We start from the raw sequence: 22,821 nt of genomic DNA on the forward strand, positions 1-22,821 counted from the left end.
TTCTATAACCTACAACAATAACACATGAGAAATTCCGCCCAGTGGCCATAGCTTTACATTGGTGAATCTCTGTCTTATGGTCTCGTATTATTTAATGCTACAGTGCACATTCTGGAGAGGATGGTGGATCTTTTGCTATATCTCACACTTCGACTCTCACACCCATCATCACGAAAATTTCCTCCAGACCGAGTGGTACAAAAAGGAACATGCATAACCGACTGCCTCTGAAACTATCTTGTTACTCTCCCATGCCAATCACACATACTTAAATTTTATGAAATACATCACACTGGCAACATACAATACAAAGAATAGTCACAACGTTATAATCACATCACTTTCAGCTTTCCCACTTCAATTAGTATTTATCCCAGTTTCACACGACACTGCCCCACTTCCTAACTTTTCTTTCCTACTATGAACTCTGGAGGATATATGCACGTCTTCCTGTGCAATACAAACTAAGTGGCGTTGCTGGATAGACGGTTGACTCACCTTGCTTCTCTCTGAGTATTATAGTTTGAATCAAGCGTCACACGGAAACATAACACGCAAAGTAATATTAAGAACATATTCATCAAACACGCGAGTCCTCAACTGATACCATGGACGAGTACTTCTCTTTATCCTATGTCTCATACACAGATTGAGACTCACACAGTACTCACCACGTGGAAGCACTCGTCTCTAATTTCAAGTCCTGCACACGTCATTTCTTAAATATTTCCAGCTTATAGTACACACACTAGTAATTCAGCTTAACTTAAGCACTCGGAAGTATTTCAACTTATTGCTACACATGGTTTCATTGTGACCGTTGGCCACTTCCGAAGATTACTACGATCCCCTTAATATTACCTGCCTGACATTTAATTCACCCCACAAAAGTTCCTGAAATAGAGAAATTATTATTCCAAACTACTCTTAAGCATGTCACATGCATACCATGTCTCCTCTCTTTTGTCTTTACGGAACACACCTAAGACAGGTCTTACCAACACTAGATCCAGCGGCAGAGTGCTGAAACATGGCTGTTCTTCAGCTCATCTCGCACCTCTGCCAAGGTGGGAGAGCACCTTGCTACCGTATTGGTCAGCCATATTTCATGCGGTCAAAGCTCAGGTAAATTTCATCTCCATGGTTCCACCAAAGGTGACCAAAGGACCATCTCGAACATGATCATATATTCAAATGCATTATCTGCGGTTATCAGACGACCATACATTCATTCATTTCACAGATCTCACCAAATTGGATGTAGGGATTTATTTTGTGGGAGTGCACATGTGATCAATTAAATAAATTGTCATCTTTTCCTATGCTGGTATCCGGCTTCGGTGTATTAAGTGAAATTGAGTTATTATTACAAAAAATATGTTGTTATGACAAGAATAACGAAGAATGTTGTACCTATTTTCAACGTCGGGCGGTACTGTACCCTTTCAATGTGAGATGAAATTTAATGACGATGCAATACAGTAATTATAGAAGTGGAGCAATATGCAGTGGTTTTGTGTGTGTGTGTGTGTGTGTGTGTGTATGTGTGCGTGTGTGTGTGTGTGTGTGTGTGTGTGTGTATTTATACCGAATTCAGAGGCAAATATCTTTGAACATAACGCAATTTCACAGAAATATCCTTGAACATCAGGAGCTGTTCAAGGGAGGCTTACATAATTTTTGTTCAAAAATACTGCTTGTCTTCGAACATGACACCATTTTTACGCAGTTGAAGTAGCTGGCTCCTCATTGTAATACCAAGGTGACACTGATAGATATCTTCACAGATATGCCAGTAATAGAGACAATCGCAATTATGAAGAAATACCTTATACGCCACGGGAAAGTATTTGCCATCGAAGCGTATGAAGTAATATAACTACAACAACTTATATTGTCACAAAATTTTGTTTAATAGGAGAACAAAATTAACTAACAGTGTGATGGAGCATCAATGGGCAAAATGACACCGCAGGCACAATTACAACTATATTTATTTATACATTAAAGGCGAAGATTTCGAACTGTAATTGGCTCACTTTAGACAAAATTATTTACCACCAAAGACATGTAGAAGACGCCCTACTGCAGATAAATGGTAACGATAACGACATTCGAACGATCAACAAACAATGAAATAGCATGCACCCTGAAGTAAAATTCGCAATGGAAGTAAAAAAAAAGCAAGTCGCTGTATTTTCTATACTTAACAATAAGTAACAATGACAACTACCACAGATGTGAAATATATAGGAAACTCACCACAGCAGAGTTTATTATAAAGACACAAGCCTACTTTCCAAATTCACATAGTTATGCATTCTTCGGATTACTGATTAATAGAATCATAGATTTTACTTTTAATACTTACGCAGTAAAAAAGAAATGAAAACATTACAAGACATGGAACAGCAGAATGCTTCCAACCCCACTAGCCAGATTTCAAGAAAACTAAACAATCTGTTTAAAAAGACGCTAGCAAGACTAACATTTACTACTAACAATAATTTGAAAACACAAATACGATCAGGAAAAGACAATGTCTCTATTTTCTCAAATTTGAGAGTTTACGAAGTCTCTTGGGATGATGATTGCAGCAAGTTTCAGATCGGAGAAAAAGGTAGAAATTTGAGAACAAGTTTCAAGGAACACACCTCGGGCTGTAAGAGCAATCAGTCTACGTTTTACATGCGTCAACCAAACCAAAAACATAAACCAGAAAATATAGAAAACGCACTTAAAAATTGTGCAGGGAAACCTGGCCTAAAATAACACACCCTAAGCAAAACTGACTCTGTACTCGATATTTATTTATATTTGTTTGTACAAAGTTGCAAACACGAAGATAACTAACAAACACACGTTTTAGTACACAAGATCTTTCAAAAAAGAAATACTTTTTGCAGAAAATTAGCATTGCAAAATTACTTCAGTGTTTCATTTTACCCTAGTTAGTGGGAGTAAAATGAAACACTTGTAGGTCATTATACCCTAGCAAAAATATCATGTTATAAAGTATTCAGTCTTTGCACATGTCACATACAAATCTCTTAGCTGTCTTAGGAAGACCTGCGCATTCAGCATGTGCCCTCATGGCACATTTTACAGACCGCAGCCAAGTCTCCCTAGGCTTAGAACGACTACAAAGGTCATTGCAGTAAATATAAGGAGCATAGTCCTCTTCAGCATCTCCACCCAAAATATCTACTTCGTCTTAACTTTCATCCCTGAATGTCAGCTGTCTTTTTGTATTTCTTCCCACTTTACTCTCTTCTAATGCTCGCTTTCCCGCAAACTTTGCGTGCAAATTTAATACATATAGATTACTGGTTAAAATTTGGGAAGAATCCCGTTTCCTTTTGCTGCGAACATAAGATTCAGAAGCTGATGGGACTGGCAATATTTCCTGTGGTGAAACTCGGATATTTTGGGTCTCAGAACAGTATGTTTCCCTTAGATCTGGTAGAGGGGTATCTGGACTATCCTCACTATTCTTATTAGAAACGTATGGAAGTTTAAGGTCTTCTGTTGAAGTCGAGTCATCCTGGATACGTTGTTCTTCTGAATGTGTTGGCTCAACTATATTCTCCACTGTAACTTCTCCATTGCCAGTCTCTTCGCGCTCTTCATCAATGTTTGTTACTAAAGAAGGGAAACATTTGTGCTCCGGAAATGTTTGTGGGTTGAATGGCCAAATTCCGGTTTTCCTGAAACCACTAATGGTATCAACTTTTCCATATGCCTCATAAAATATTTCAGGTACCTGAAATTCAGTTATGACTCTTTCAGGATGATTTTTTAACCACATTGTGGCGGACTGATCATAGTAAGTCTTCATGAGACCATAGAAACATATGTCTAGAGGTTGCAGATTGTCCATCTAATAGTAATAAAGCCTTGTTATTTGCACACATTTGAAAATGTTTAAGCCAAGTGAGAAATGAATCTCCCGTCATCCAGCCAGACTGACTAGGCAGCCCTAGTGGTCGTGTGGGTGCACCATCTAAAAGCTCGTGGTTCCATCTTTTCTTTGGAAAAAGTAGAGTTGGGGGGATAACGTTTCCTGATGAACTCATGCAGCATAAAACAGTAACACGCTGTCCTCTCTCTGCACTGGTGATTGTCCCAATTTGTTTTTTACCAGTTGCTGCAAACACTTTTTGAGGTTTCTGCACTGTTGAAAGTGCTGATTCATCAACATTCCAAACTCTAGCGAGCTCAATATTATTTTTCTGTAATGTTTGTTCAAGAATGTTAAAAAAACTTCTCTACTTGTTAAAAGACTGGGCTCTAGCTGTTGAAGTGGGCTATGGTTTTCTGAGAGAAATGTCTGGATTTCTCTTTCGAAATCCCCTAAGCCAATCCCAGCCTGCCATTTCATCTTTTTTGCTCAATCTGTGAGGTATTCTATTTTGCTCTGCTAACTGAAAAGCTAATTTTCGTTTATTGTTACATGTAAGACCAAACATTCGGGATTCTAAATCTTTTATGTGATCGACCAGCAATGTTTCAAGTCTCTTAGAAAATCTAGGGATGAATCGTCTCAAGTCTTTGCCTGCTTCAGTCATACGTTTTTTTTTCCCATAACTTTTCGACGTAACGAAGCTTTTGGAACACCAAATGTCTTTGAAGCTTTTAACCATCCCATATCTTTTCTTTCAATACCTTGAATAGCTTGTTTCATTGAGTCTTCTCTCCATGACTGACGATCTGTCTCTCTCTTGTAGGTCCCAACCATTTGCGCTGAAAAGAAGCGGAGTATTACGCATCTATTGTTTTGTGATCCTACATAGACAGCATACTTAAAGTTAGACATGATATTTTTATATTGCATCAATTACTATTAGCCAGCAGTTATAGCCTAACCCAAAAATATTTTTGTATATAAAACATTTACGATATATAATTTCATTATCTTATTAACACTGTTTTGTTGTTTTTAGTATTATAATTAATTTTAATACGTAAAGACAACAATAAACATTCAAAATGTACGATTTATTTTTCAGGGTAATATGGCACACTCTGTATGGGTAAAATGACCCACTGTTTCTTTATACCCAAGTAACTGGTGTATCATTTTACCCTGGACAGCCATTTTGTACTCGGAACAACAGACGCATGACCAGCTTACGTCTATCAACAAACAAAGAAAAGAATATGGTTCCATGTCTTTAACTTACATTTTTGATAACAATATAATAAAGCCCGTGTTTAGAGCATTATGTGACTTACCCATATTAGATCAACACTTGCTGATTACGACTTTGAGCTGTAGCGCGGAAAATAAACACAAGAGGTGCACGCCATTAACACATTACTACTACTACCATCTTATGAATTGCGCACTATACTAGATTTAAAGTTAATTATCATGGTATTCGAGAAACAAGTGGTGAGTCATTTTATACTAGTATTTCATTTTAGGCCAAGTTCCCCCATATGGTAACCAAATATTTTGAAATTGCTTGAAACCTACACCCACACAGACGCATCCCCAAACGAAATTTCCCAGGATCAAGCAGAACTTAAACATTAAAATAAATTCTGGATAACTCTATTGATATCCTAAAAGAGAAAAGACAAATTTGCAACGTAGAATATTCAGCATAAATATGTTTGTTCAAGAAGCGAAAAAGTTATAAAGCCGTTGTCATGTGCTTATAAACACTGATTTTTCGCGAATAACTATAATTGTCATCATATAAGCAGCACTGAAGGAAGCTGTCAAACATTTATAAATTTCAACGTAGGAACTGCACAGCCAACCGGTAGCCAATAACTGTTTGTTACAGTAAACCTAGGTTTTGATATCTCTAAGGATATCTTCATGAGAATGAAATTTTTAGGTTTAATTACGGCTGTTCCTCAGGAAGCGTACATAACTTTCAGCATAGTAATCACACAGCCAACCATTTGCAAATAACTGTTTGGTACATGAGCTAGTTTCGACACATCTAAGACTTCTGCAACCCCAGGTATCTAAGGCTGTGTCAAAGTACAAATAAATAAGAAGGAAATGGTTAAACTAAGAGTTTCTCAAAATTTTTTATGATTAAGACAACCTTAGATGTATCTAAACCTAGCGCAGTGTACAAAACAGTTATTTGCAACCAGTTGAATGTGTGATCCCTATACTGAAATTTATATACAGCTGCTGAAAAACAGTCACGTTTAAGACTACAAGATTTCTACTGGCCCAGCTATCTAAGGTTGTGTAAAACTATAAACACATAAGAAGAAAATGCTTAAACACAGAGTTTCTAAAAATTTCTTTATGATTAAGACAACCTTAGATGTGTCTAAACCTAGCGCAGTGTACAAAACAGTTATTTGCAACCAGTTGAATGTATGATCCCTATATTGAAATTTATATACAGTTGCTGAGAAACAGTCATGTTTAAGTCTACAAGATTTCTTCTGGCCCAGTTATCTAAGGTTATTCAAACTATAAACACACAAGAAGAAAATTGTTAAATACAGGGATTCTCAAAATTTCATTCTGATGAGGACATCCTTAAAGGTGTCGGAAAGTACCTCAGTGTAATAAACCGGTATCTACAACTGGTTGGGTGCGTGATTCGTACGTTGAAATTTATGTATGATTGCGGAGAACCAGTTGTGTTTGTAACAACAACGACGCTGTACTATTGAACATATAAGTATTTTTTTCTTCTGAATTTTCGATAAACTTGTGTAATTGATGTTCTGATGTCATTTATTTTTTGTTTCATGTCATTATGTTAAGAAAACTGTAGACACGTTTCAATGTGTATATTAATATTTGTGTTAAATGTCAAGGAGTATTGTGATAGAGTTGAAATGTAACAAATTTTGGAACTGTTGTGTTGTTGTTGTCTTCAGTCCTGTGACTGGTTTGATGCAGCCCTCCATGCTACTCCATCCTCTGCAAGCTTCTTCATCTCCCAATACCTACTGCAACCTACATCCTTCTGAATCTGCTTAGTGTATACATCTCTTGGTCTCCCTCTACGATTTTTACCCTTGACACTGCCCTCCAATGCTAAATTTGTGATCCTTTGATGCCTCAAAACATGTCCTACCAAACGATCCCTTCTTCTAGTCAAGTTGTGCCACAAACTTCTCTTCTCCCCAGTCCTATTCAATACTTCCTCATTAGTTACGTGATCTATCCACCGTATCTTCAGCATTCTTCTGTAGCACCACATTTCGAAAGCTTCTATTCTCTTCTTGTCGAAACTAGTTATCGTCCATGTTTCACTTCCATACATGGCTACACTCCATACAAATTCTTTCAGAAACGACTTCCTGATACATAAAGCTATATTCGATGTTAACAAATTTCTCTTCTTCAGAAACGCTTTCCTTGCCATTGCCAGTCTACATTTTATATCCTCTCTACTTCGACCATCATCAGTTATTTTACTTCCTAAATAGCAATACTCTATTACTACTTTAAGTGTCTCATTTCCTAATCTAATTCCCTCAGCATCACCCGATTTAATTTGACTGCATTCCATTATCCTCGTTTTGCTTTTGTTGATGTTCATCTTATATCCCCCTTTCAAAACACTGTCCATTCCGTTCAACTGCTCTTCCAAGTCCTTTGCCGTCACTGACAGAATTACAATGTCATCGGCGAACCTCAAAGTTTTTACTTCTTCTCCATGAATTTTAATACCTACTGCAAATTTTTCTTTTGTTTCCTTTACTGCTTGCTCAATATACAGATTGGATAACATCGGGAAGAGGCTACAACCCTGTCTCACTCGTTTCCCAACCACTGCTTCCCTTTCATGCCCCTCGACTCTTATGACTGCCATCTGGTTTCTGTAGAAATTGTAAATAGCCTTTCGCTCCCTGTATTTTACCCCTGCCACCTTTAAAATTTGAAAGAGAGTATTCCAGTCAACATTGTCAAAAGCTACAAAGTCTACAAATGATAGAATCGTAGGTTTGCCTTTCCTTAATCTTTCTTCTAAGATAAGTCGTAAGGTCAGTTTTGCCTCACGTGTTCCAACATTTCTACGGAATCCAAACTGATCCTCCCCGAGGTCCGCTTCTACCAGTTTTTCCATTCGTCTGTAAAGAATTCGCGTTAGTATTTTGCAGCTGTGACTTATTAAACTGATAGTTCGGTAATTTTCACATCTGTCAACACCTGCTTTCTTTGGGATTGGAATTATTATATTCTTCTTGAAGTCTGAGGGTATTTCGCCTGTCTCATACATCTTGCTCACCAGCTGGTAGAGTTTTGTCATGACTTGCTCTCCCAAGACCGTCAGTAGTTCTAATGGAATGTTTCGACTCGGGTCTTTCAATGCTCCGTCAAACTCTTCACGCAGTATCGTATCTCCCATTTCGTCTTCATCTACATCCTCTTCCATTTCCATAACATTGTCCTCAAATACGTCGCCCTTGTATAAACTTTCTATATACTCCTTCCACCTTTGTGCCTTCCCTTCTTTGCTTAGAACTGGGTTGCCATCTGAGCTCTTGATATTCATACACGTGGTTCTCTTCTCTCCAAAGGTCTCTTAAATTTTCCTGTAGGCAGTATCTATCTTACCCCTAGTGAGATAAGCTTCTACATCCTTACATTTGTCCTCTAGCCATCCCTGCTTAGCCATTTTGCACTTCCTGTCGATCTCATTTTTGAGACGTTTGTATTCCTTTATGCCTGCTTCATTTACTGCATTTTTAATTTTCTCCTTTCATTAATTAAATTCAATATTTCTTCTGTTACCCAAGGATTTCTAGCAGCCCTCGTCTTTTTACCTACTTTATCCTCTGCTGCCTTCACTACTTCATCCCTCAGAGCTACCCATTCCTCTTCTACTGTGTTTCTATCCCCCATTCCTGTCAATTGTTCCCTTATACATTCCTTGAAACTCTGTACAACCTCTGGTTCTTTCAGCTTATCCAGATCCCATGTCCTTACATTCCCACCTTTTTGCAGTTTCTTCAGTTTTAACCTACAGGTCATAACCAATAGATTGTGGTCAGAGTCCACATCTGCCCCTGGAAATGTCCTACAATTTAAAACCTGATTCCTAAATCTCTGCCTTACCATTATATAATCTATCTGATACCTTTTAGTATCTCCAGGATTCTTCCATGTATACAACCTTCTTTTATGATTCTTGAACCAAGTGTTAGCTACGATTAAGTTATGCTCTGTGCAAAATTCTACCAGACGGCTTCCTCTTTCATTTCTTAGCCCCAATCCATATTCACCTACTATGTTTCCTTCTCTCCCTTTTCCTACACTCGAATTCCAGTCACCCATTACTATTAAATTTTCGTCTCCCTTCACTATCTGAATAATTTCTTTTATTTCATCATACATTTCTTCAATTTCTTCATCATCTGCAGAGCTAGTTGGCATATAAACTTGTACTACTGTAGTAGGTGTGGGCTTCGTATCTATCTTGGCCACAATAATGCGTTCACTATGCAGTTTGTAGTAGCTTACCCGCATTCCTATTTTCCTATTCATTATTAAACCTATTCCTGCGTTACCCCTATTTGATTTTGTGTTTATAACCCTGTAGTCACCTGACCAGAAGTCTTGTTCCTCCTGCCACCGAACTTCACTAATTCCCACTATATCTAACTTTAACCTATCCATTTCCCTTTTTAAATTTTCTAACCTACCTGCCCGATTAAGGGATCTGACATTCCACGCTCCGATCCGTAGAACGCCAGTTTTCTTTCTCCTGATAACGACATCCTCCTGAGTAGTCCCCGCCCGGAGATCCGAATGGGGGACTATTTTACCTCCGGAATATTTTACCCAAGAGGACGCCATCATCATTTAATCATACAGTAAAGCTGCATGTCCTCGGGAAAAATTACGGCTGTAGTTTCCCCTTGCTTTCAGCCGTTCGCAGTACCAGCACAGCAAGGCCGTTTTGGTTAATGTTGCAAGGCCAGATCACTCAATCATCCAGACTGTTGCCCCTGCAACTACTGAAAAGGCTGCTGCCCCTCTTCAGGAACCACGTGTTTGTCTGGCCTCTCAACAGATGCCCCTCCGTTGTGGTTGCACCTACGGTACGGCCGTCTGTATCGCCTCCCCACCAACGGCAAGGCCCATGGTTCATGGGGGGGGGGGGGGGGGGGGGCTGTTGTAAGATGTTTAAAATTGTAACTGTGCGTCTGTACCATACGTAGGTAATGTGCTATGATATGTAGAATGCAAAACCTCGGGTGAATACCCGGTCTGTCAGGGAGCGGTAAAAGGCGGATGGCAGGCGAGCGCGGGAAAATGCACGCGGGCACTGCGCGGCACAACGGCCTCAGCAGTAGTAGTTGGAGTTTGGCACTGGTTTGAGCAACACCTTCTGGAGCGAGGAGGCTCTCCTGGAAGACGTAGCTTCACTGAGCCTCGGGTATGCCGTTCCAACGCCCACACAGCATGGCAAAAATCCACAGCCACTAAATAGAAAAGTATTGCGACGCTAAGAAGAATTAAAGTGCCGATACGTCAAGAGCCATAGCTGTGGTTGTATGTGTGCTCTGTGCCTCGCCATCTCGCCGCCCGCCAACCGCCTCATCGATACTGGCAGGTTGAAACTTTTAGTACTGTATTCGTATGGATCAGAGAGTGAACTGTGCAATAATAACCTAAATTTTACCAGAACTTTCCCATCATTTAATTGTCCTCACAACTTACCTAGACAGGGTCCTTTCCAAATATTGTGCAGTCCGTGTGTCCGGAAATGAGAATTCAAAATTTGTGTTAGTAATAATTATTTTGCAGACCTAGCTATGTCAGAATGGTGTTTAAAGAAATGTTTTGTTAATGGACCTGTAAATGAATAACGAAGGTCTAACGAAGTTGAGAGATAACTTTAATATTGATATAGTAATGAAGTTTAACTATTTAGAGACAGATATAAAGGTATATAAATGAGCAGTAAATAAGATGAAAAGATTAGTAACTCATATACTGGAAATCTTGAACGCATAATAAATTCAGTAATCATTTTTTTTATACAGTGATCATAACAGATTCAGCCCCCCCTTTTTTTCACTTGAATTCTAAAGTGTTCTAAATTGGTTTGACCAGCAAAAGTTAAAGTCAATATAAAAGTCAAAATTGATCAGTGTTTTATCTTTATTAAAATTGACATTTTGTGTGTGACTCGAAAGTGCTATTTCTAGGGTAACCTATGTCCGATTTTAATCAGGTTAATAGACAGTATAAAGTTTTGTAGTATACATTATAGTGTAGTGTTATGTATTCATGTTTTTTTTCCATATCAGTACAGAACGTGAAACTATCAGTTCAATAGAAAAGTTCTGTTATATTATGCAGTGTTACTACTTGTTGTTTTGCATGAATATCTAACAACTTGTACAGGGACGAAACTCAGTTAATACCTAATTAGGCTGGCGACCGTATTATTATCAAATTGGTAGCATCTTCAATGTTGCTTTTGATCCATCCTGACGTGGAATTGCATTTCGAACTTGCTTGACGGTTCGTTGTTATTACAGAATGGAGGTAAGTCTGATTTGCCATCATTCAGGTACACGCAGTCGATATCTGTACAAAAATCCTTTCTCATAAGGTGAACCCCGCTCACTTACCATAGTACAGGCTTTAACGAGTACTGTGTTATTCGGAGGTTACATGTTGATACCCCCCCATGAACCATGGACCTTGCCGTTGGTGGGGAGGCTTGCGTGCCTCAGCGATACAGATGGCCGTACCGTAGGTGCAACCACAACGGAGGGGTATCTGTTGAGAGGCCAGACAAACGTGTGGTTCCTGAAGAGGGGCAGCAGCCTTTTCAGTAGTTGCAGGGGCAACAGTCTGGATGATTGAGTGATCTGGCCTTGCAACATTAACCAAAACGGCCTTGCTGTGCTGGTACTGCGAACGGCTGAAAGCAAGGGGAAACTACAGCCGTAATTTTTCCCGAGGACATGCAGCTTTACTGTATGATTAAATGATGATGGCGTCCTCTTGGGTAAAATATTCCGGAGGTAAAATAGTCCCCCATTCGGATCTCCGGGCGGGGACTACTCAGGAGGATGTCGTTATCAGGAGAAAGAAAACTGGCGTTCTACGGATCGGAGCGTGGAATGTCAGATCCCTTAATCGGGCAGGTAGGTTAGAAAATTTAAAAAGGGAAATGGATAGGTTAAAGTTAGATATAGTGGGAATTAGTGAAGTTCGGTGGCAGGAGGAACAAGACTTCTGGTCAGGTGACTACAGGGTTATAAACACAAAATCAAATAGGGGTAACGCAGGAATAGGTTTAATAATGAATAGGAAAATAGGAATGCGGGTAAGCTACTACAAACAGCATAGTGAACGCATTATTGTGGCCAAGATAGATACGAAGCCCACACCTACTACAGTAGTACAAGTTTATATGCCAACTAGCTCTGCAGATGATGAAGAAATTGAAGAAATGTATGATGAAATAAAAGAAATTATTCAGATAGTGAAGGGAGACGAAAATTTAATAGTAATGGGTGACTGGAATTCGAGTGTAGGAAAAGGGAGAGAAGGAAACATAGTAGGTGAATATGGATTGGGGCTAAGAAATGAAAGAGGAAGCCGCCTAGTAGAATTTTGCACAGAGCACAACTTAATCATAGCTAACACTTGGTTTAAGAATCATGAAAGAAGGTTGTATACGTGGAAGAACCCTGGAGATACTAAAAGGTATCAGATAGATTATGTAATGGTAAGACAGAGATTTAGGAACCAGGTTTTAAGTTGTAAGACATTTCCAGGGGCAGATGTGGACTCTGACCACAATCTATTGGTTATGACCTGTAGATTAAAACTGAAGAAACTGCAAAAATGTGGGAAATTAAGGAGATGGGACCTGGATAAACTGAAAGAACCAGAGGTTGTACAGAGTTTCAGAGAGAGCATAAGGGAACAATTGACAGGAATAGGGGAAAGAAATACAGTAGAAGAAGAATGGGTAGCTCTAAGGGATGTAGTAGTGAAGGCAGCAGAGGATAAAGTAGGTACAAAGACGAGGGCTGCTAGAAATCCTTGGGTAACAGAAGAAATATTGAATTTAATTGATGAAAGGAGAAAATATAAAAATGCAGTAAATGAAGCAGGCAAAAAGGAATACAAACGTCTCAAAAATGAGATCGACAGGAAGTGCAAAATGGCTAAACAGGGATGGCTAGAGGACAAATGTAAGGATGTAGAAGCTTATCTCACTAGGGGTAAGATAGATACTGCCTACAGGAAAATTAAAGAGACCTTTGGAGAGAAGAGAACCACGTGTATGAACATCAAGAGCTCAGATGGCAGCCCAGTTCTAAGCAAAGAAGGGAAGGCACAAAGGTGGAAGGAGTATATAGAAGGTTTATACAAGGGCGATGTACTTGAGGACAATATTATGGAAATAGAAGAGGATGTAGATGCAGACGAAATGGGAGATACGATACTGCGTGAAGAGTTTGACAGAGCACTGAAAGACCTGAGTCGAAACAAGGCCCCCGGAGTAGCTAACATTCCATTGGAACTACTGACGGCCTTGGGAGAGCCAGTCATGACAAAACTCTACCAGCTGGTGAGCAAGATGTATGAGACAGGCGAAATACCCTCAGACTTCAAGAAGAATATAATAATTCCAATCCCAAAGAAAGCAGGTGCTGACAGATGTGAAAATTACCGAACTATCAGTTTAATAAGCCACGGCTGCAAAATACTAACGCGAATTCTTCACAGACGAATGGAAAAACTGGTAGATGCAGACCTCGGGGAGGATCAGTTTGGATTCCGTCGAAATGTTGGAACACGTGAGGCAATACTGACCTTACGACTTATCTTAGAAGAAAGATTAAGAAAAGGCAAACCTACGTTTCTAGCATTTGTAGACTTAGAGAAAGCTTTTGACAATGTTGACGGGAATACTCTTTTTCAAATTCTAAAGGTGGCAGGGGTAAAATACAGGGAGCGAAAGGCTATTTATAATTTGTACAGAAACCAGATGGCAGTAATAAGAGTCGAGGGGCATGAAAGGGAAGCAGTGGTTGGGAAACGAGTGAGACAGGGTTGTAGCCTCTCCCCGATGTTATTCAATCTGTATATTGAGCGAGCAGTAAAGGAAACAAAAGAAAAATTTGCAGTAGGTATTAAAATTCATGGAGAAGAAGTAAAAACTTTGAGGTTCGCCGATGACATTGTAATTCTGTCAGAGACGGCAAAGGACTTGGAAGAGCAGTTGAACGGAATGGACAGTGTCTTGAAAGGAGGATATAAGATGTACATTAACAAAAGCAAAACGAGGATAATGGAATGTAGTCAAGTTAAATCGGGTGATGCTGAGGGAATTAGATTAGGAAATGAGACACTTAAAGTAGTAAAGGAGTTTTGCTATTTAGGAAGTAAAATAACTGATGATGGTCGAAGTAGAGAGGATATAAAATGTAGACTGGCAATGGCAAGGAAAGCGTTTCTGAAGAAGAGAAATTTGTTAACATCGAATATAGATTTATGTATCAGGAAGTCGTTTCTGAAAGAATTTGTTTGGAGTGTAGCCATGTATGGAAGTGAAACATGGACGATAACTAGTTTGGACAAGAAGAGAATAGAAGCTTTCGAAATGTGGTGCTACAGAAGAATACTGAAGATAAGGTGGATAGATCACGTAACTAATGAGGAGGTATTGAATAGGATTGGGGAGAAGAGAAGTTTGTGGCACAACTTGACTAGAAGAAGGGATCGTTTGGTAGGACATGTTTTGAGGCATCAGGGGATCACAAATTTAGCATTGGAGGGCAGCGTGGAGGGTAAAAATCGTAGAGGGAGACCGAGAGATGAGTACACTAAGCAGATTCAGAAGGATGTAGGTTGCAGTAGGTACTGGGAGATGAAGCAGCTTGCACAGGATAGAGTAGCATGGAGAGCTGCATCAAACCAGTCTCAGGACTGAAGACAACAACAACAACAACATGTTGATAACATTTCCACTGACCCAGTCAAAGTACAGAGACATAAGAAAAAATTTGTTAAACACAGGATTTCTCAAAATTTCATTCTGATGAAGACATCTTTAGAGGTGTCGAAACCTTGGTCAGTGTACCAAACAATTATTTGCAACTGACTGGCTATGTGACTTATATGTTGAAATTTACATACAGTTGCTGAGAAAAAGCCATTTTTGAAACTTTCACGTTTATAAATGTTATTATAACTGTGATCACAAACATTCTGTTACAGACGTGATCACATACAAAAATTGCCAATAGTACAACACCTAAGAGGTAATCAGAAAGACGCTCCAGAAGGGAATGGTGTAATACATGTCGTAACATCTGAGATGTAAAGCAAGCAGCTCTAACATACATTGTAACCCAAATGCTTTTTTGTTATCCTGTATTGGAACACAAACTAAAAAATCCTTAAAATAGACGTAACCCTTGCGTTCTTGTAGCACAATAATACACGGCAGTATATGTTGTATAACAAACAACTACCATCATAGATGAAAGCAATATAATTTTTTGTATAATATTCGAAAAAAATTGTACCATCATCGCAGAACCTTTCGAAAACGTAAAAAATGCCGAACGAGCTCGTTGTGATGTAAACATTACGATTCACTAAAGTGTGAATTGCAGCAAAATCATGGAAGGATGCTTCTAATACTAGCTAAGTTGTTGGCGTTTACCGGCAAGTATTTATTCCAGTCTTTTATTAGTCCCTCTCTTTTTCCCTTGCCTCTCTGTCCATCTCCTCATCCCTCATCTCTGTCTCCTCCTCCCTGATCTCTCTGTTGTAACTGAGTTCTCTCTTTTGATGCTAGTCAATTGTCAGGATGAGCATTACTGCAAAGGCCCTATGATTGTAAGGCATTATGACAGGCTGAAAAACACTAAATAAATTACTTTTTCTCTCTTAACAACATGTGGCCTTGGCTCGGGTATGAGGTAGAATGAAACAGCATATTTAGATAAGATAACTTTTATTGAAAGATTTGTACAATGGTTTCCTTACTGGAGAGTTCTGGCTGGGAGAGCGGCAGCTGTGTCGTTTGCGAAGCCTTCTGCTGCGTGGGCGGCGGCGTCTGATTACGCCCGGCGGTGTGTATCTCGTTTCGCTATTTCGCCCAGTTGACTGGAGACGCGCATCGTGCTGTGGCCCGTTTAATTACTGAGAACGAAATCGTGAATCGGCTGGTGATATCTTGGATATGGCGTTCCAGTGTTTCTCTCTCTATGCGGCCGCTTGTGTCAGTGTTGTGCGTCGGCCAGCGGAGCGGCGCGGCGGTGGAAGGCCAGTGTCCCGGACTCGAACAACGGACTCCAGCTTGCCAGTCTTCGGCTGTCAGATCTTCATCCCAGCTCACAGGTGACTGCTGATGTGAGGCCGTCCTCACGAGTCACCCGGGTACGTAAAAATCAGTCTTCAAATCCTTCTAACTTCTGTCTTATGGCGGTGAGGCTGTTGCTTGCTATTCCATTACAGAGGCTGACTTGGTGCTTCTGTGTACGATGTAGTCTCTTCCTGCATGACGGTCTTCAGCACCGAAACTGAACTGTACTGGAACTGAAAACTACTACTCCTGTCAGGCCCACTGCGTCTCGCGTATTTATTCACTTCAGTTCACTGGAGGTGAACAACTTCACGGTCATTGCCTCTTCTGTCACTTTGAAAAGCTTCTCGAAGCATCTTCTTAATGTCGATCATTGGCTCTTGGAATGTAGGCGAGGGCCTTTGCTCACATGCGACAACTGAGAAACACGTGAGCCGGTCGGGCGATGCCCTGACGGGTGAATCGACAGCTTCTGCTTATGTTAGTAGGGCGATGGCTTCTCCTGAACGTGCTGATTTCACGGTCATTGCCTCTGCTGCTCTGCCCCCTGTTTGTCACTGTTTAACTAAACTAAGTTCTACTTCACGTCACATTGATTTCACTAATATATTTACCTATCTTAAGTACCACTCAACACTGTCCATCTCCCCTATTTTTTCCTTCTTCTATCCATCTTGTCCTCTTTCCTTTCCCTCCACCCTGTCTCAGTCCATCTTTTCCTCTTCCCTTTCTCTTTCCATCTGCTCTTCCCTGCTCTGCCCATGTGCTACTTTCCGTTCTTGTCCATCTCTTCATGCTCCTACATCTCCTCCTCACTCCTCAACTCCATATCCTCCTTCCTCTGTCCATATCCTCCTTCCCTTCTCTCTGTACATCTCCTATTCCTCTCTCTCTCTCTCTCTCTCTCTCTCTATCGAGTATCTCCTCCCCCTCTCTGCCTATCTCTTTCTATTCTCTGTTCATTTTCTTCTCCTCCTTCTCACTTTCCATCTTCTGCTCTCTCCTTCTGGCCAACTCTTTCTCCTCCCTCTTCGTCCATCTACTCCTCTTTTCTGTCCCTGCCCATCTCCTGCTCTCCCCTCTTCCCTTCCTGTCCAAGTCTTACTCCCCCTTCATGTACCCATCTCCTCTACCTGCTCATCTGTGTCCAGTCTCTCCTCCCCACATCCCCATCTGTCGATCTCCTCGTCCCCCATCTCTCTCCACACTATCACCACTACCCCGATGGGAGGTCGCTGCTTCTGACCCCCACGGTATTTCTTCCCAGACAGTAAGAAGTATGTGTACCAAGCTTGGTCGAAAGATATCCAGGGGGTATCGTCCAAAGACTGCAGTGCCATACCAAAGTCAGCAGCTCGCATTGATGCCACAGAGGTTAGCAATGTCTCACTGCATTCCTCATCGACGAATGGGAGGTGCTAGCGGAGCCACACCTTCTTTCCCAGCTCTGTAGCCCACCGCACTGAGGCTGATAAATAGCCGAACAGAGGAAGGCCTTGCTCCAGTTCGTGACCTCCAATCAAGAAGACAACACTGACTGGTTAGGTCTCCTGTGTTACTCATGTCTTAGATGGAACTGTACTTTCCAGTACTGAGAACTTTGTACTTCAAGAGAAGAGTTTGGTAAACCTGTGCACCAAGTAATGCTTTACTGGTCAAAGACAGTTGTAAATATTTGGCACATTCCTGTGGCTATGGATTGTACAAAGTTAGGTAAATCTTCTTACTACAATATGTTGCAGTTCTGATCAGCCATCCGTCTGCCAGAGCAATCAAAGTTATGATCTGACGGTTGTAGTTATGTCAGGTCATTACAGTTTTACCCATGGTTTTGCCTGCCTATGTACGTGTCACATCACTTATTTCATACGTATTTGTGCACATAGTTCACCTGAATCTCTAGCGAATTTCACCATACAGTTCCGTTGTCAAGCAGCCTATTACATCTCTTAAACTATGTGTTGTACAGTGATATGATTTTGTAGGTACATTCAGCATCTGACACTCCACTCCTTTTCACGTATCTCAGACATCAGCAAAAACGCCCAGTGAGTGCATTAGCGTCACTAGAGTCAGTGTTGGGGTTAGGAGTGGACCCTTATTCTAGGACAGAGCACATTGGCGTTTAGATGTAAAATTGGTTTATTCCTGTTCTGTTGTTAAAGAAGCACACAAGTTTCCATAGATTGTAACATTACAATTTCAGGACAGTTGTCAATATAACGCATTATGTCCTGTTTATCAGAAATAACACTGAACCCAACAAAATCATATATAAATGTAAGATTCTCTACAAGACTTTTCTTATTTATACACGGTAAAATTGGCCAATATTACGACAAATCATCTAATTGCAGTTTAAGTTCAGTACTATTTAGGATAACAATCTAGTCTATGGCGGATCGTTAGTTTTTGTGACAAGAGGAGCAACAGATTACTAAAGGTTGTTCGAGTTCACAGTAGACGCAAGCTGGTGAACCAACACGTTTACGCCTCTGCCAGCAGCATTTACCTTCAACTGTGATGTGCTGCTGGCTGCATGGCTGCTCTCGCCCTCTGAAAATCCTATAAAAAGTTAATCAAAATCTTTACTGATTTTATCATCTGAAACTGTCCTATGTTTCTCACTAGGCAAGAAAACAATCACTCGTCTGTAGCCTGGAAAATATGGCGATATACACATGCACAGATGGAGCACCGTGTATGCTCCAATGCCCTCAGACTTCTCGCAAGAACAGTGAACTACGTGGATGTTTTGTTTCTCCGCTGTCGGAGCTCAGCGACTCTTCAGCTCATTTCTAGCTGAATGTCAGCCAAAGTGAATGCAGTGTTCACACAAAATTCCTCTTTTCCATCGTACAGAGCGTGATGTGCCCTGTTCTATACTTGATGCTGATTCAGAGGAGAGTCCCCGAAGTTTTCGGTGTTGTGTCTTTCGGAGCAAACTGACCCTACCTGTGTCCTTTCATGCTTCACGTTATGGCATTTTAAGACCAATGGTAGCGTCCCTTTCATCTTGTGGAAACTATCTCGGCCAATCGCAAAGGGCCTAGCTTTATACTGCGTCGAAATATCGCCACTTTTTACTCCTTCCAAGTTTATTTCAGCCAATCAGACATTTTGTGTCCACTGCTGATGCCTAAAAGTCACACATGTACATCATGAGGGTACCACAGGCATTTAACACGATAAGCTGTGTCGCTGGTCTGTTTGTACCCATCTGGAAATACCCCAATGCAGTTTTCTACAGAAATTCTCTGTCGCAAGCAGCGCTGCTCCCCTCGATGTATCGCCTGCCGCGTTCGTTGTCCCTCTCGCCATGGAGGATCTGCACGGAATGGCAATTGAATCTCAATGTAGACAAGTGTAATGTGATGCGAATACATAGAAAGATAGGTCCCTTATCATTTAGCTACAAAATAGCAGGTCAGCAACTGGAAGCAGTTAATTCCATAAATTATCTGGGAGTAGGCATTAGGAGTGATTTAAAATGGAATGATCATATAAAGTTGATCGTCGGTAAAGCAGATGCCAGACTGAGATTCATTGGAAGAATCCTAAGGAAATGCAATCCGACAACAAAGGAAGTAGGTTACAGTACGCTTGTTCGCCCACTGCTTGAATACTGCTCAGCAGTGTGGGATCCGCACCAGATAGGGTTGATCGAAGAGATAGAGAAGATCCAACGGAGAGCAGCGCGCTTCGTTACAGGATCATTTAGTAATCGCGAAAGCGTTACGGAGATGATAGATAAACTCCGGTGGAAGACTCTGCAGGAGAGACGCTCAGTAGCTCGGTACGGGCTTTTGTTAAAGCTCCGAGAACATACCTTCACCGAAGAGTCAAGCAGTATATTGCTCCCTCCTACGTATATCTCGCGAAGAGACCATGAGGATAAAATCAGAGAGATTAGAGCCCACACAGAAGCATACCGACAATCCTTCTTTCCACGTACAATACGAGACTGGAATAGAAGGGAGAACCGATAGAGGTACTCAGGGTACCCTCCGCCACACACCGTCAGGTGGCTTGCGGAGTATGGATGTAGATGTAGATGTAGATGGATCACCAACTCATTTAAGAAGCCTTCCATTGTGCGCAGTTCATGACGGCACAACTCGCATCTGCCCCCAAGCTAAATGTTTCTTCCAGCAGCTTTTGTCACCTTTTTCTCATTGACATACAGGATTTGGGTTCGGTGTGTTAATACCGTCGGATCGAGTGACATTCCTTTGCATTACATACTGTACATTTTGATAGGCAAATCTGCTCATTAGCGACAAAGTATGTCAGATGACATTATTCATCTACTTGTTACAATGTATAAAAACTCATGTAAGGTGCGAAATTGATACTCATTGAAGCTGCCACCTTCCATGTGGCATAAATGAATATCGTCTGTGAAATGTGTTGTCAACAGAGTTAGAAGCAAAGAATATATAAATTTAAACGTCATGCATGATGCGGTAATTTTTCACTCATGTTACTGTTTATGACATCAAATCACCTGAACTATGTGTCGTGCTATAATAACTTTTCAGGCACATTCCGCTGTATTTGTGACTACTGTCTACAAAATCTGTCGCGAGTAGAGTGAGTAAACTTTAAATCAGCGAAATTAAAGTTAGGACACAGCACTTAAGAAACTAATATTTTTGCTGAAGGAAGAAAACACAGTCATCATGCTGGAACAGGACAAGCACAGGTGATCAAGTGCTGGCACAAAGTGACAACGATAACATTGTCAAAATCATTTGAAGGGCTTTAACTAATATTAACATTGGTTATTCGAAAACTTTTGATTACCATACTAAACTGATATCTTAATTTTAGCAAAGAAATTAATCACGAATTCAATGAATTGTTGCAGCGAATGCTGTGCCGTAATAAAAATTTGCTGTGTATATATAGGTTGACAGTGCATGTAAGAGCTGTTATGATTACAGCCTTAAAAATACGCTTAGTATATGAATTATCAGAGATTCAATGAAGCACGAGAGTCTCCTTCTATGTACATCGTTTCATTCATAACTTGGTTCTCCTATAAAAGTGTCAGCTTAGATTTGGCCCATTGTAGAGTTATCTCGATTTTCACTTTTATTCTACATCTACATACATACTCCGCAATCTACCATACGGTGCATGGCGGAGGGTACCTCTTACCACAACTAGTATCTTCTCTCCTTGTTCCACTCCCAAACAGAACGAGGGAAAAATGACTGCCTATATGCATCTTTACAAGCCCTAATCTCTATTATCTTACCTTGTGGTCTTTCCGCGAAATATAAATTGGCGGCAGTAAACTTGTACTGCAGTCAGCCTCAAATGCTGGTTCTCTAAATTTCCTCAGTAGCGATTCACGAAAAGAACGCCTCATTTCCTCTAGAGACTCCCACCCGACTTCCTGAAGCATTTCCGTAACGCTCGCGTGATGATCAAACCTACCAGTAACAAATCTAGCAGCCCGCCTCTGAATTGTTTCTACGTCCTCCCTCAATCCGACCTGATAGGGATCCCAAACGCTCGAGCAGTACTCAAGAATAGGTCGCATTAGTGTTTTATTAGCGGTTTCCTTTACCGATGAACCACATCTTCCCAAAATTCTACCAATGAACCGAAGACGACTATCCGCCTTTCCCACAACTGCCATTACCTGCTTGTCCCACTTCTTATCGCTCTGCAATGTTACGCCCAAATGTTTAATCTACGTGACTGTGTCAAGCGCTACACTACTAATGGAGTATTCAAACATTACAGGATTCTTTTTTCTACCCATCTGCATTAATTTACATTTATCTATATTTAGAGTTAGCTGCCATTCTTTACACGAATCACGAATCCGGTCCAAGTCATCTTGTATCCTCCTACTGTCACTCAACGACGACACCTTCCCGTACACCACAGCATCATCATCAAACAGCCGCACATTGCTATCCACCCCATCCAAAAGATCATTTATGTAGATAGAAAACAACAGCGGTCCTACCACACTTCCCTGTGGCACTTCAGATGATACCCTCACCTCCAATGAACACTCACCATCGAGGAAAAAGTACTGGGTTCTGTGTTGGGATGTTCTCCAGCCTTGGGTTAATCTCTGCAAAAAATGTTCCTGTGCGTATTTATATTCTAAAAATAGTATTATTGTGGAACTGATGCGGAAGTTGGCGAATTAGATTGGAATTTTCCTGTCAAAAGGGAGACACCGCCGAGATTTATACTCAGACTAGTCAGTGCTAGTATACTGAACTCGATCCAAGTCTTACTGATCACTATACGTGGGAACCCAGCACATTGCATCTTTACCTATAGAAGCACATATAAAAAAACCATTTTGATACTTCCTGCATAACTATCGTTAACAACATTTATCATTACGAAATCTAGCTGTATGTTAGGGCACATATATCCTTCCGTTGATTTCATGTGGTTTTTTAAACCATCCTCACGCGGTTTTTTAAACCATCCCCAGAATGCTCCACGGTTTCTGTCCATCAGTGAATGAGAGTTTAGCTACGGTTGTTCCTTTGCG

Source organism: Schistocerca gregaria, chromosome X, assembly GCF_023897955.1.
Source record: "Schistocerca gregaria isolate iqSchGreg1 chromosome X, iqSchGreg1.2, whole genome shotgun sequence".
In the NCBI taxonomy this organism is placed as follows: Eukaryota; Metazoa; Arthropoda; class Insecta; order Orthoptera; family Acrididae; genus Schistocerca; species Schistocerca gregaria.